The sequence below is a fragment of the Bos javanicus genome, chromosome 29, assembly GCF_032452875.1.
Source record: "Bos javanicus breed banteng chromosome 29, ARS-OSU_banteng_1.0, whole genome shotgun sequence".
Taxonomy (NCBI): Eukaryota; Metazoa; Chordata; class Mammalia; order Artiodactyla; family Bovidae; genus Bos; species Bos javanicus.
The window spans coordinates 8,983,910-8,997,469 of record NC_083896.1 but is presented as its reverse complement, the minus strand read 5'-3'; the positions used below and the strand labels follow the sequence as shown (position 1 = coordinate 8,997,469).

The 13,560-nt window shown below is 43.2% G+C and overlaps 1 long non-coding RNA gene across 1 annotated transcript in view; it reads right to left on the bottom strand.

Moving 5' to 3' along the window:
• LOC133241030 (uncharacterized) overlaps positions 1-13,560 on the bottom strand; it is a 59,645-nt gene that overhangs the window by 3,440 nt on the left and 42,645 nt on the right. The window contains exon 2 of the long non-coding RNA XR_009734483.1: positions 4,321-5,202. This is a non-coding gene — a long non-coding RNA (uncharacterized LOC133241030). The remainder of the gene's footprint in view (positions 1-4,320; positions 5,203-13,560) is intronic.

Here is a 13,560-nt window from a genome sequence, read left to right as displayed (position 1 = left end):
AGTCAGACAGACATAGGTTCCAATTCCTTACTGACACTTACAATCACCACGACCCAGGGCAAGGGGGATAACTTCCCTATGCCTTAGTTGTTTCCTCTGCAAAAATCATCTACCTGGGACTTCCCTGGTGGTCCGATGGTTGAGAATCCGCCTGCCAATGCAGGGGACATGGGTTCATTCCCTGGTCCGGGAAGATCCAAATGCCGTGGGCAACTAAGCCGATGTGCCACAACTTCTAAGCCCGAGCTCTGGAGCCCCGAGCCATAACTACTGGAGCCCGTCTGTCTAGAGCCTGTGCTCTACAAGAGAGGGACTGCAGAGCCCATTCACAGCAACGAAGACCCAGCACAGCCAAATAAATACAAAACTGAAAAAATCATCTACCTTACAAGGTTGCTGTAAAGATTAGAAATATGTATACAAAGCACTCGACTCAGACTCTGGATATTAGTAGGATCAAAGTAAATGATTTGTCCAAAGTGCCCATGAGCTCAGGGTACATAATAGCCCCCCCAAAAAAATGTTACTTCCCTTTCAAGTACCAGGGTGAATCTAAGCCTGAAGCTATTCCTTTATTAATGTATTCCACAAACCACTGCAAATGTTGCAGAGAACGCAAATGTATATATCCAGTTCCAAACTAGAAGCCCATGAAAGCAGGATCCTACCTTTTGGTCACTTGTTGTTTAAAAGGTACCTATACAGTACCTGATGGAGAAGGCAATGGCACCCCCCTCCAGTACTCTTGCCTGGAAAATCCCATGGACGGAGAAGCCTGGTAGGCTGCAGTCCATGGGGTCGCTAAGAGTCAGACACGACTGAGCGACTTCACTCTCACTTTTCACTTTCCTGCATTGGAGAAGGAAATGGCAACCCACTCCAGTGTTCTTGCCTGGAGAATCCCAGGGACGGGGGAGCCTCGTGGGCTGCCGTCTATGGGGTCGCACAGAGTCAGACACGACTGAAGTGACTTAGCAGCATACAGTACCTGAAATACAGTGGGTGTAAAATGAATGCTTGTTGAAGGAAAGATAACCTGGTCTCTGCCATCCCTGAGTTTGGATTTAGAGAGAAGATGAGGAATATGCGTAAATAACCGTATCCAGGTTGATTGATTCAAGTGGTCAGGGAGGAGTAAGGGGTATGTAAGAAATTACCCCCTGCAGGGGACTCAGGCAAGGCTTCACGGGAGAGAGACATGAGAATCAGCTTTGAGGAAAGGGAGGATTTCAAAGTGCAAGTATGAGAAAGAAGGCTGAGAATAAAAAGGAGGACCCGTTTAACCCATGGCTGAAATTTACAACTGAAGCTGGAGGTGGCTCCCTCTCTGGGTATGTTTGTTGTTGCTGTTGTTTAGTGGCTCAGTCGTGTCCAACTCTTCTGTACCCTGTGGACTGTAGTCCCACCAGGCTCCTCTGTCCATGCGATTTCCCAGGCGAAAATACTGCAGTGGGTTGCCATTTCATCCTCCAGGGATCCTACCAACCCAGGGATTGAACCTGCATCTCCTGAACTGGTAGATGGATTCCTCACCATTGAGCCACTACGGAAGCCCCTATGCATGCTTATATGTCTGTAATTCAGAAAACCTCTCATTATCTGAGTGTGTAGTATTCTCTGGGTGGCATGCCCAAATTATATTATTAAATATCTTAAAGGAACTCTTTGTATTCTGGCTGGCTTAGAGACAAAAAACCTCATATATAAATTAAATGTTCCTAAAAAAAAAAAAAATACCCCAGAAATAAAGGAAATTGAGCCTGGAATACTTTCAATGTAAAAAAAATAAAAAGATATTCTTACAGAAACAAACTTAGAAATTTTAAAAAAATTCAAGTACTCAGGATGCAAGTAAATCTTTGGCAAACAAGACTAGTTCAACAATTTCAGTTTAATAAAACAGCTGCTTTCTGAGTTATAGTTATGCATGATACAAATATGTTTTTACTCTACACAACTATCTTCTTCCTAAACGTATCCAGATTTACTGATAGAGTAAGTTAGCATTGTTGTTGTTTAGTGACTAAGTCGTGCCTGACTCTTTTGAGACCCCAAGAACTGTAGCCCACCAGGCTCTTCTGTCCATGGGATTTCCCAGGCAAGAACACTGGAGTGGATTGCCATTTCGTTTCCCAGGGAATCTTACCAACCTAGGGATTAAACCCAAGTCTCCTGCATTTGCAGGCGATTCTTTACCACTTAGCCACTAGGGAAGCTCTAAGTTAGCATTACTTCTACTAAATACATAGAATTTTAGAATTTTTTTAATTCAAATATTTGTTTAATCATACCAAATATTCTTCTGACAAGCTTTATTTCAATAGTAATTATGTTTTCTAGTATGTTAGCTTGAAGATAATTTCCAAGATCATTAAGCAACTCTCAAAATCCTGGACAGATACTAAGTTGACTTCATTAATAGATATTTGTTAGATACTAAGATCATTTCTAAAAAGACAGAATACTGAAATGGTGTCACTAAGTATAATTTAAGTATAATATACTTTTGCTTCTTATTTTTATATGCTATTTGGGTCTGTTAATAAATGTGTTTATGTTTTGCCACTTTGAGAAGTTGTAATAAAGGATATGCAATGGATATAGAAAGTTGTAGAAGGTTCCTGAAAGGGGATTTAATTGTGGTCAGAGCTGGCTACATTTAATGGGTCTATTTATGAGATTGTCATTGTATTTGAGCTATTTTATACCTCTCTATAAACTGCAGACAATGGATATGCAAACTTTGTTTTGTCAGGCAGAGATTAACTGACTTCCTTCTTCCCCGTGGAAAAACCAGTTTTGGTACCTGGGTACCTGCAAATTGAACCAGATCCTGTTACCTTGCCCAAATAGTCAGTTTTCCTCCAATTTTCAGTTCTTCCAGATTCCTTCAGTGTCTGGCTACAACCTTCCAAACTAACTTTTCCAATTTGTCTGCCTTCTGCCTGGTGGCATACCTAAGAACTATAGCTTGACTGTCCATATTCCTTCTGGGACTCTTGGTTGCCTTGCAGCTGGCCATTTGCCCCAGGACCTGAAGAAGGTCTGGAAGCTGGAGCTCTATTGCTTGATATAAAGCTTGAAGCACTATCCATCACGCAGAGCATGCGTGAGCTGGAATTCTCTCTTGACAAGCCACTCTCTGGACTACTAAGGAAGGCTGGTGAAATGCTTGGGTCATGCATGCCCTTATGAGAGGTGACCTTGATTGTGGACAGCAATTTCACCAAGAACACTGACATTCTAGCTCAAGACCTTCAAGAAACTCAAGGAGCTGTGCTGCATAACTGGATGTGTTCCTCCACTGGCCTGTGGGCATCCACTGGACTGGTTACTCTTAGAGTACAACTCCTGGTTCTTTAATACAACCTTTTATATCACTCTTTCTCTTTTTCACTTTAAAGTGAAAGTCGCTCAGTCATGTCTGACTCTCTGCGACCCCATGGACTATATAGTCCATGGAATTCTCCAGGCCAGAATACTGGAGTGGGTAGCCTTTCCCTTCTCCAGAGGATCTTCCCAACCCAGGGATCGAACCCAGGTCTCCTGCACTGCAGGCGGATTCTTTACCAGCTGAGCCACAAGGGAAGCCCTTTAAACATATTTCTTTTAAGATGCCTGATCTCCAGGACCCTAAAATAACCTACCTTTGCCACCACTTCTCTGCAGATGGTTGAACTGGTTTTGCAGGAATAGAAGCAACCAAAAGTCCTCAAGAGACTATTTCTCAGACTCTGCTTCACTCCATTCAGGGGTTTATAAATTACTTCTGAGTTGTTCAGTGACAAGTGATATTCATTCATTTTTCAAAAAAAGGGCAGGCAGTGTTGAACTTTACCTGAGGCCTGTGCTCTCAGAAAACAGAGCTGGCTAAGAAATTCCCCCACACATTTGTTCTCTGAAATCTCTCTTCTCTTTTGTATTCCAAAAAACAGCTACAGCAATGCTCTCCCATGCACTAAAAGAAGACTCATCTCTAGTCTTCTTCATGACTCTTATAAGACTGTGGACGACCCCTTTGCTGACCTATCCTTATTAAAATTCCAGGCCCCCCTTTCCTTTCTTAGAGAACTTTCTCATTCATGAACATTCTTTCTATTGCAATAGCTTGAATAAAATCATCTTCTTACTCGACAATCTGTTCTGTCTGTTATACTTTCCAATTTAAAAAATAAAGATAGATGTGGGAGGCTTTTTTCCAGTCTTTGAAATTGTTGTGTAAGGAGGTGATGTCTGAGACAGTGTCTGCCAACTCCAACCATGCAACAAGCCTGATGATGGAGGGGCAGGGGACACGGTGGGGGGGAATATGCAAAGTACCTGGGTCCTTGATGACATCGTCATATTGCTGAAAAGAGTCAATCTCCTTACTCCCCATCACTTCCAGACTTCTTGTTCCAGTAAACAATATTTCATCTTATGCTTTAAGTTACTCTCTGTTGGGTATTCTATTTTGAAGCCTCAAACACCCTAATAGAATGCTTGCAGGCTTCAGGAATAAAGAAAACCTGTGCCAGAAATCTCGAAAGATGTTTGAGAAGAAACGATTGCCTGTATATGCAGGTTATATTGTTCAGTTGCTAAAGTCATGTCTGACTCTTTTCTACCCCATGGACTGCAGCTTGCCAGGCTTCCCTGTCCTTCACCATCTCCCAGAGTTTGCTCAAACTCAAGTCCATTGAGTCGGTGATGCTATCTGATAATCTCATCCTCTGTTGTCCCTTTCTCCTCCTGTCCTTGATCTTTCCCAGAATCAGGATCTTTTCCAATGAGTTGTCTCTTCGCATCAGGTGGTCAAAGTATTGGAGCTTCAGCATCAGTCCTTCCAATGAGTATTCAGGGTTGATTTCCTTTAGGATTGACTGGATTGATCTCCTTGCTGTCCAAGGGACTCTCAAGAGTCTTCTCCAGCACCATACTTCAAAAGCATCAATTCTTCAGCTCTCAGCCATCTTTTTGGTCCAACTCTCACATCCATATGAGACTACTGGGAAAACCATAGCTTTGACTAGACAGACTTTTTGTTGGCAAAGTGATGTCTCTGTTTTTTAATATGTTATCTAGCTTTGTCATAGCTTTCCTTCCAAGAAGGAAGTGTCCTTTAATTTCATGGCTGCAGTCACCATCTGCAGTGATTTTGGAAGTTATAGAGAGACTTAGTTTCCTGTGTCATTGTGTGACACTGGAGTTACAGAATCATTCCTGAAAGGACAAAAGACACAAAAGAAGCTTTCAGATACGAATGAAGAATGATTCAAAGGCAACCTGGATGGATAGATGATTGAGGACCTGAAGAGCTGTTGGACATCTCAGCAGATGTCAGCACAGGCATGTAACCTCACAGATCAACTGCACTCTGTGCCTCCCTTAGCACAAACAAGGGTCTCCAGGGAAAAGTGGGCACGTTCAAATGGATTGAGATGAACTTTTACCCACATGCAATAGCCAGACTCATGAGGCAAGGGCTTTGACGATGCCTATCTAGTGGGGTGGCCTTCACGAAGAACTTCTTCCATCTCTAGAGTTCCCAGGAGGAAACCTGGGGGAGTCTTGGCATGAAGTGGGAGTAGGGGAGCAAGAAGGATGGGATCCCGACCCCCTGTTGCAATTCAACCAGAGCAGTCTAATTTTATTGCACTGTATTTGCACCATATTTGTGGCTTGCAATTACAGTTTTACTCGGGAAAGAATTCCAATGCTAGCAACAATTATTTGAAACCTGTGAGCTAGAGGATACATCTCAACATCTCCCACCTCCATGCTCAAGTAAACCTTGAGGGAGCAGGTATGTGGTTGGGGTTGAAAGTAGGTGTTGGAACACAAGTTTCAGGAACCTTACTGACAAAGGTCTATCTTTACTGTGGGTCAGACACAGGGGTAGAGTGGCCCAACTTAGCAACCATATTTTGATAAAGAAATCTACTGTTACTTTCTCCCAATAAAATAAAACTCATATCCTCAAAATTTGGCCTGCAAGGAGGACCTCAAGGGGGAGGATGGGAATTGGACCTAGAAACTCATCTTCTGTTCCTCTAGGTTCTAAGTGTTCTCTTCCCCTTTGGATTTTCTCAATTTGTTCACTTCCTCCACTCTCCAACACTCTCAACAGAATGATGCTCCCCCAACATCTTTCTTTCTTTCTTCAAATATCTTTCTACTTTCCTCTTAAAATGGCAACAAGTCAGTTCCACAGATTCTCCAGCTAAAATGGACTTTCAAAAACAACTGAAGGTTAGGGAAGAGCAAAAGAAAAACACATGAGTATCAATCAAGTACATGATGCAATTTTCAAAGCACAGGCTCTGATTCCACTTGAACTGGATTGTTCTCAGGGATTTTACCTCTTCCCATTTCATACAAGCTCCTGTTTCATACAAGCTCCATGAATGTCAATGAGCTAGCCATCCAAAGGGCTGACATCACTTCCCAGATCCCCTGCCTAAGCCCTCACTTCAAAAGTGAAAGTGAAGTCGCTCAGTCATGTCCGACTCTTTGCGACCCCATAGACTGTAGCCTACCAGGCTCCTCTGTCCATGGGGTTTTCCAGGCAATAGTACTAGAGTGGATTGCCATTTCCTTCTCCAGGGGATCTTCCCAACCCAGGGCTCAAACCCAGGTCTCCCGCATTGTAGACAGACGCTTTACCATCTGAGCCACCAGGGAAGTCAACCTCACTTCAAAGCTCCCACCTGTTGCCTGTGGATAATACTGGCCACCACCTAGGATCTTCTCCTAAACATCTTGACTCTTCCCATTGACAAGATCAAAAAAGATTCTCTTCCAATACCTATCTTGGCTTGGTTATGACACATATTTTCTGCCCAGGATTGACAGGATTCATTCTTCAAGAGAGATTGCCTAGTACAATCTCAGTACAAACACTGGTGTGGCTTTATCCTTTCAGATCAAAGAGTCTATTGTTATCTTAATCCTTTTATAACCAGACAGGGGAAATTATACACTAAGATTCCTCTTTTTTTTTTTTTTTAATTTTTATTTTGTTTCGGAGGATAGGCGATTAGCAATGTTGTGACAGTTTCTGGTGGACAGCAAAGGGACTCAGCCACACATACACATGTGTCCATTCTCCCCCCAAACTCCCCTTCCATCCAGGCTGCCACATAACATTGAGCAGAGTTCCATGTGCTATACAGTAGGTCCTTGTTGGTTATCCATTTTAACTATAGTGGTGTGTACAGGTCCATCCCAAACTCCCTAACCATCTCTTTCTCCCATCCTCACCCCCCTCCCCACCCCCTCCCCAACCATAAGTTTGTTCTCTAAGTCTCTAAGTCTCCTTCTGTTTGGTAAATAAGTTTCTTTGCCATTTCCTCCTCCAGGGGATCCTCCCAAGCCAGAAATGTGCATCTCCTGTGTCCCCTGCATTGGCACACGGACTCTCCACCATTGAGCCGCCTGGGAAGCCCAGTTCATTTGTATAATTTCTTTTTAGGTTCCCCATATAAGGGATGTCATATGATACTTAGGATTTTTACAATTCCTTTCATGAAGAACATTGTATTTTGGCCTGAAGGTTGTTGGATATGGGGTGGAAAAGCTTTTTTTAAACACCTGGGGCTTGAAGTCTACCTTAATCCCTGGCCCTCAGCCTAGTTCTGTTCCTGGGCCTGGGGAACATCTTAACAGAAGAATTTGAAGTTTCAACAGGTGACCCAGGAAGTGAGGACGGGCGCCTTAGGCCAGTTACTGCATGAAGGGGGAATTTGGAGAGAACAGGAATGTCTAAAAGTGGACTCTGGTGTGACTGCTGTAAATTTTTCCTCTAACTCCTCTAAGAAATCTTTAGTTAAATCTACAAGGCTCGTGTGCTTTGGTGTGAGTGAATTCTTTTGCACGTTGACTTTCATGGGGTCATCCTTGGTGCAACACAGGACTGGAGGAAGACAAAATCTAGACTCAAATGGGCCATGAGAGAGTAAGTCCTCAGGGAACAAGTGTTGGGACAGACAGACTGTGAAACTGGAAGTGTAGGCCAAGTTTAGCTGGATGTGTAGGTCAAGGAGGCCCTCGTTGACTTCAGAGCCACAGCATGATAAATTAAGCACTGTAATCCTTCACTGACCCCCAGTATCTAAAGTCCATACTCCTTGGGGGAGAGGGGCCCCTCCTCCAAATACTTTTCTTTCCTCAGATTGTCTTTCCATTTTCCTTCTAAAATGGCAACAAATCTCATCTACAAATTTTTTTTTTTTTTTTTTAGCTAAGACTGGAATTTTCAAAACAACTAAGGATTAGGGGACTATACATCAATTAAATGATGCAATTTCCAGACACAGGGCTCTGAACGTTTGTATGCATGACACACAAAATCCATTAAAATTTGGCCTCCCCAACTCTCCAATGTCATCTCTTCACCACTCCTATCGTCACGGATACTGCTGCACTGCCACCGTTAAGAAACCTAAATGATGACCTTGTCACTCCACCAGGTAGACGTGACCACTCTTTACCCCATATCTCACTGGAGCATCGCATTCCAAAACGCTCTGTGTGGGTATTTATTCACATGCTTTTCTCTTCCAATAGATGGTGAGTTTCTTGCCCCAGAACCTAACAAGTCCTTGTGAAGTAGTAGATTCTCAATAATATATGTTGAATGGGAAGGGCTCCAAAGCAAGATATAAAAATAGAAAGAGAGCAGAATGACTAGGTGGGAATGACAATTCTCTCTCTTATGATCCAGATGACTTTGGGTAGGTTTCTGAATCTCTCAAACTGTCAACTGCCTCATCTATTAACAAAGGCTACTTTGTAGAGAGAAGTTTAAAGTATATAAAGGACCTGGCCTCTAGCAAGTATACAGTAAGTGGACCCTATTACTCAGTAGGCTGGTGGTTTTCAAGGTATTGCTTTTCTAGCAGTGTAACTCTTTTAAAAATGAAACGTTCACAGCCCTGAGTAAGAGCAGAGCTGCTCTAACTTGGGGTGCAGCCTCAAAGCCCCACCTGCTGAGCTACTTCCCCATCTTGACACAGCCACTCTTCACCCCAGAAAATCCCTGGGCTCCCAGAATAGGGAGTAAAATCTACTGCCTTAGACCAGCATGGAAGATACACAAGTCGTAGCATGGGAGATGATTGTAAGCAGCTTAAAGATATAGCATTAAAGAACACTGATATCTTTTAAAAACTTAGTCCCTGTCCAATTAGACTTTTTTTCTGAATTTTTAGAGGAAAGATCTGGAGCTAATACATTTTTAACTCCTCTCTTACTTTCTCCTAAGACTCCAATACTCAAAGACAGCAGGCTGCAATCTCAGAATCTTCTAGGAGTACCTCACTGGAAGTTAACACTATGGATTTTGCTGGAGTCCAACTCCAGCAGCCAGGGAGTCAACCTGAAGACATGGACAGTGTCGGTGAGTAATGAGACAGCCTCTCATCTTTCTTGGACTGCCTGTTTATTTCAAGTTTAAGATTCTCTTTTATACTTTTACAAAAACATTAGGCCAGAGGTTTGAAATTTTCAGTTCCCCTTCTCCCAGATTTATTATCTCCATAAATCATTGTTGCTCTTCAAACAGAGTTCCTGCTTCAGTGATTCTCTCAGATTTCTCTCGGAATCAGCCTTATCATCTATTATCTACCTCCTCTAATGTGACCTATGTGGCTGCGCGGGCGCAGGAGGGCCTAGAGGAGCTATCCCACGCTGAAGGTCAGGAAGGGCGGCGGTGAGGAGATACCCCTTGTCCAAGGTAAGGAGCAATGGCTGCACTTTGCTGGAGCAGCCATGAAGAGATACCCCACGCCCAAGGTAAGAGAAACCCAAGTAAGACGGTAGGTGTTGCAAGAGGGCATCAGAGAGCAAACACACTGAAACCATACTCACAGAAAACTAGTCAATCTAATCACACTAGGACCACAGCCTTGTCTAACTCAATGAAACTAAGCCATGCCTGTGGGGCAACGGATACTGAAAGAGGAACTCCCCAGGTCAGTAGGTGCCCAATATGCTACTGGAGATCAGTGGAAAAATAACTTCAGAAAGAATGAAGGGATGGAGCCAAAGCAAAAAGAATACCCAGCTGTGGATGTGACTGGTGATAGAAGCAAGGTCTGATGCTGTAAAGAGCAATATTGCATAGGAACCTGGAATGTCAGGTCCATGAATCGAGGCAAATATGAAGTGGTCAAACAAGAGATGGCAAGAGTGAATGTCGACATTCTAGGAATCAGCGAACTAAAATGGACTGGAATGGGTGAATTTAACTCAGATGACCATTATATCTACTACTGCGGGCAGGAATCCCTCAGAAGAAATGGAGTGGACATCATGGTCAACAAAAGAGTCCGAAATGCAGTACTTGAATGCAATCTCAAAAATGACAGAATGATCTCTGTTCGTTTCCAAGGCAAACCATTCAATATCACAGTAATCCAAATCTATGCCCCAACCAGTAACAATGAAGAAGCTGAACAAGACCTTTTAGAACTAACACCCAAAAAAGATGTCCTTTTCATTACAGGGGACTGGAATGCAAAAGTAGGAAGTCAAGAAACACCTGGAGTAACAGGCAAATTTGGCCTTGGAATACGGAATGAAGCAGGGCAAAGACTAATAGAGTTTTGCCAAGAAAATGCACTGGTCATAACAAACACCCTCTTCCAACAACACACGAGATGACGCTATACATGGACATCACCAGATGGTCAACACCGAAATCAGATTGATTATATTCTTTGCAGCCAACGATGGAGAAGCTCTACACAGTCAGCAAAAACAAGACCAGGAGCTGACTGTGGCTCAGATCATGAACTCCTTATTGCCAAATTCACACTTAAATATAAGAAAGTAGGGAAAACCACTAGACCATTCAGGTATGACCTAAATCAAATCCCTTATGATTATACAGTGGAAGTGAGAAATATATTTAAGGGCCTAGATCTGATAGATAGAGTGCCTGATGAACTATGGAATGAGGTTTGTGACACTGTACAGGAGACAGGGATCAAGACCATCCCCATGGAAAAGAAATGCAAAAAAGCAAAATGGCTGTCTGGGGAGGCCTTACAAATAGCTATGAAAAGAAGAGAAGCAAAAAGCAAAGGAGAAAAGGAAAGATATAAACATCTGAATGCAGAGTTCCAAAGAATAGCAAGAAGAGATAAGAAAGCCTTCTTCAGCGATCAATGCAAAGAAATAGAGGAAACCAATAGAATGGGAAAGACTAGGGATCTCTTCAAGAAAATCAGAGATACCAAAGCAACATTTCATGCAAAGATGGGCTCGATAAAGGACATAAATAGTATGGTCCTAACAGAAGCAGAAGATATTAAGAGATGGCAAGAATACACAGAAGAACTATACAAAAAAGATCTTCATGACCAAGATAATCACGATGGTGTGATCACTGACCTAGAGCCAGACATCCTGGAATGTGAAGTCAAGTGGGCCTTAGACAGCATCACTATGAACAAAGCTAGTGGAGGTGATGGAATTCCAGTTGAGCTATTCCAAATCCTGAAAGATGATGCTGTAAAAGTGCTGCACTCAATATGCCAGCAAATGTGGAAAACTCAGCAGTGGCCACAGGACTGGAAAAGGTCAGTTTTCATTCCAATCCCAAAGAAAGGCAATGCCAAGGAATGCTCAAACTACCGCACAATTGCACTCATCTCACACCCTAGTAAGTGAATGCTCAAAATTTTCCAAGCCAGGCTTCAACAATATGTGAACCGTGAACTTTCTGATGTTCAAGCTGGTTTTAGAAAAGGCAGATGAACCAGAGATCAAATTGCCAACATCCGCTGGATCATGGAAAAAGCAAGAGAGTTCCACAAAAACATCTATTTTTGCTTTATTGACTATGCCAAAGCCTTTGACTGTGTGGATCACAATAAACTGTGGAAAATTCTGAAAGAGATGGAAATACCAGACCACCTGATCTGCCTCTTGAGAAATCTGTATGCAGGTCAGGAAGCAACAGTTAGAATTGGACATGGAACAACAGACTGGTTCCAAATAGGAAAAGGAGTTCGTCAAGGCTGTATATTGTCACCCTGTTTATTTAACTTCTATGCAGAGTACATCATGAGAAACGCTGGACTGGAAGAAACACAAGCTGGAATCAAGATTGCTGGGAGAAATATCAATAACCTCAGATATGCAGATGACACCACCCTTATGGCAGAAAGTGAAGAGGAATAAAAAGCCTCTTGATGAAATTGAAAGTGGAGAGTGAAAAAGTTGGCTTAAAGCTCAATATTCAGAAAACGAAGATCATGGCATCCGGTCCCATCACTTCATGGGAAATAGATGGGGAAACAGTGGAAACAGTGGCAGACTCTATTTTTCTGGGCTCCAAAATCACTACAGATGGTGACTGTAGCCATGAAATTAAAAGACGCTTACTCCTTGGAAGGAAAGTTATGACCAACCTAGATAGCATATTCAAAAGCAGAGACATTACTTTGCCAACAAAGGTCCGTCTAGTCAAAGCGATGGTTTTTCCTGTGGTCATGTATGGATGTGAGAGTTGGACTGTGAAGAAGGCTGAGCGCCAAAGAATTGATGCTTTTGAACTGTGGTGTTGGAGAAGACTCTTGAGAGTCCCTTGGACTGCAAGGAGATCCAACCAGTCCATTCTGAAGGAGATCAGCCCTGGGATTTCTTTGGAAGGAATGATGCTGAAGCTGAAACTCCAGTACTTTGGCCACCTGATACGAAGAGTTGACTCATTGGAAAAGACTCTGATGCTGAGAGGGATTGGGGGCAGGAGGAGAAGGGGATAACAGAGGATGAGATGGCTGGATGGCATCACTGACTCGATGGACGTGAGTCTGAGTGAACTCCGGGAGTTGGTGATGGACAGGGAGGCCTGGCGTGCTGCGATTCATGGGGTCGCAAAGAGTCGGACACGACTGAGAGACTGATCTGATCTGATCTGATCTGAATGTGACCTATAGTTAACTTGTGACTACATTGTAGCTCATGCTACATTCCTCAGTTTACTACTTATCTTCCTAAATCCTGTTTGCCCCTAACATCTTGAGCTCACTATCTCTTAAATAGGCTTCTAGCTATCAGATCAGATCAGATCAGATCAGTCGCTCAGTCATGTCCGAATCTTTGCGACCCCATGTATCGCAGCACGCCAGGCATCCCTGTCCATCACCAACTCCCGGAGTTCACTCAGACTCACGTCCATCGAGTTAGTGATGCCATCCAGCCATCCCACCCTCTGTCGTCCCCTTCTCCTCCTGCCCCCAATCCCTCCCAGCATCAGAGTCTTTTCCAATGAGTCAACTCTTCACATGAGGTGGCCAAAGTACTGGAGTTTCAGCTTTAGCATCATTCCTTCCAAAGAAATCCCAGGGCTGATCTCCTTCAGAATGGACTGGCTGGATCTCCTTGCAGTCCAAGGGACTCTCAAGAGTCTTCTCCAACACCACAGTTCAAAAGCATCAATTCTTTGGCGCTCAGCCTTCTTCACAGTCCAACTCTCACATCCATACATGATCACAGGAAAAACCACAGCCTTGACTAGAAGAACCTTTGTTGGTAAAGTAATGTCTCTGCTTTTGAATATGCTATCTAGGT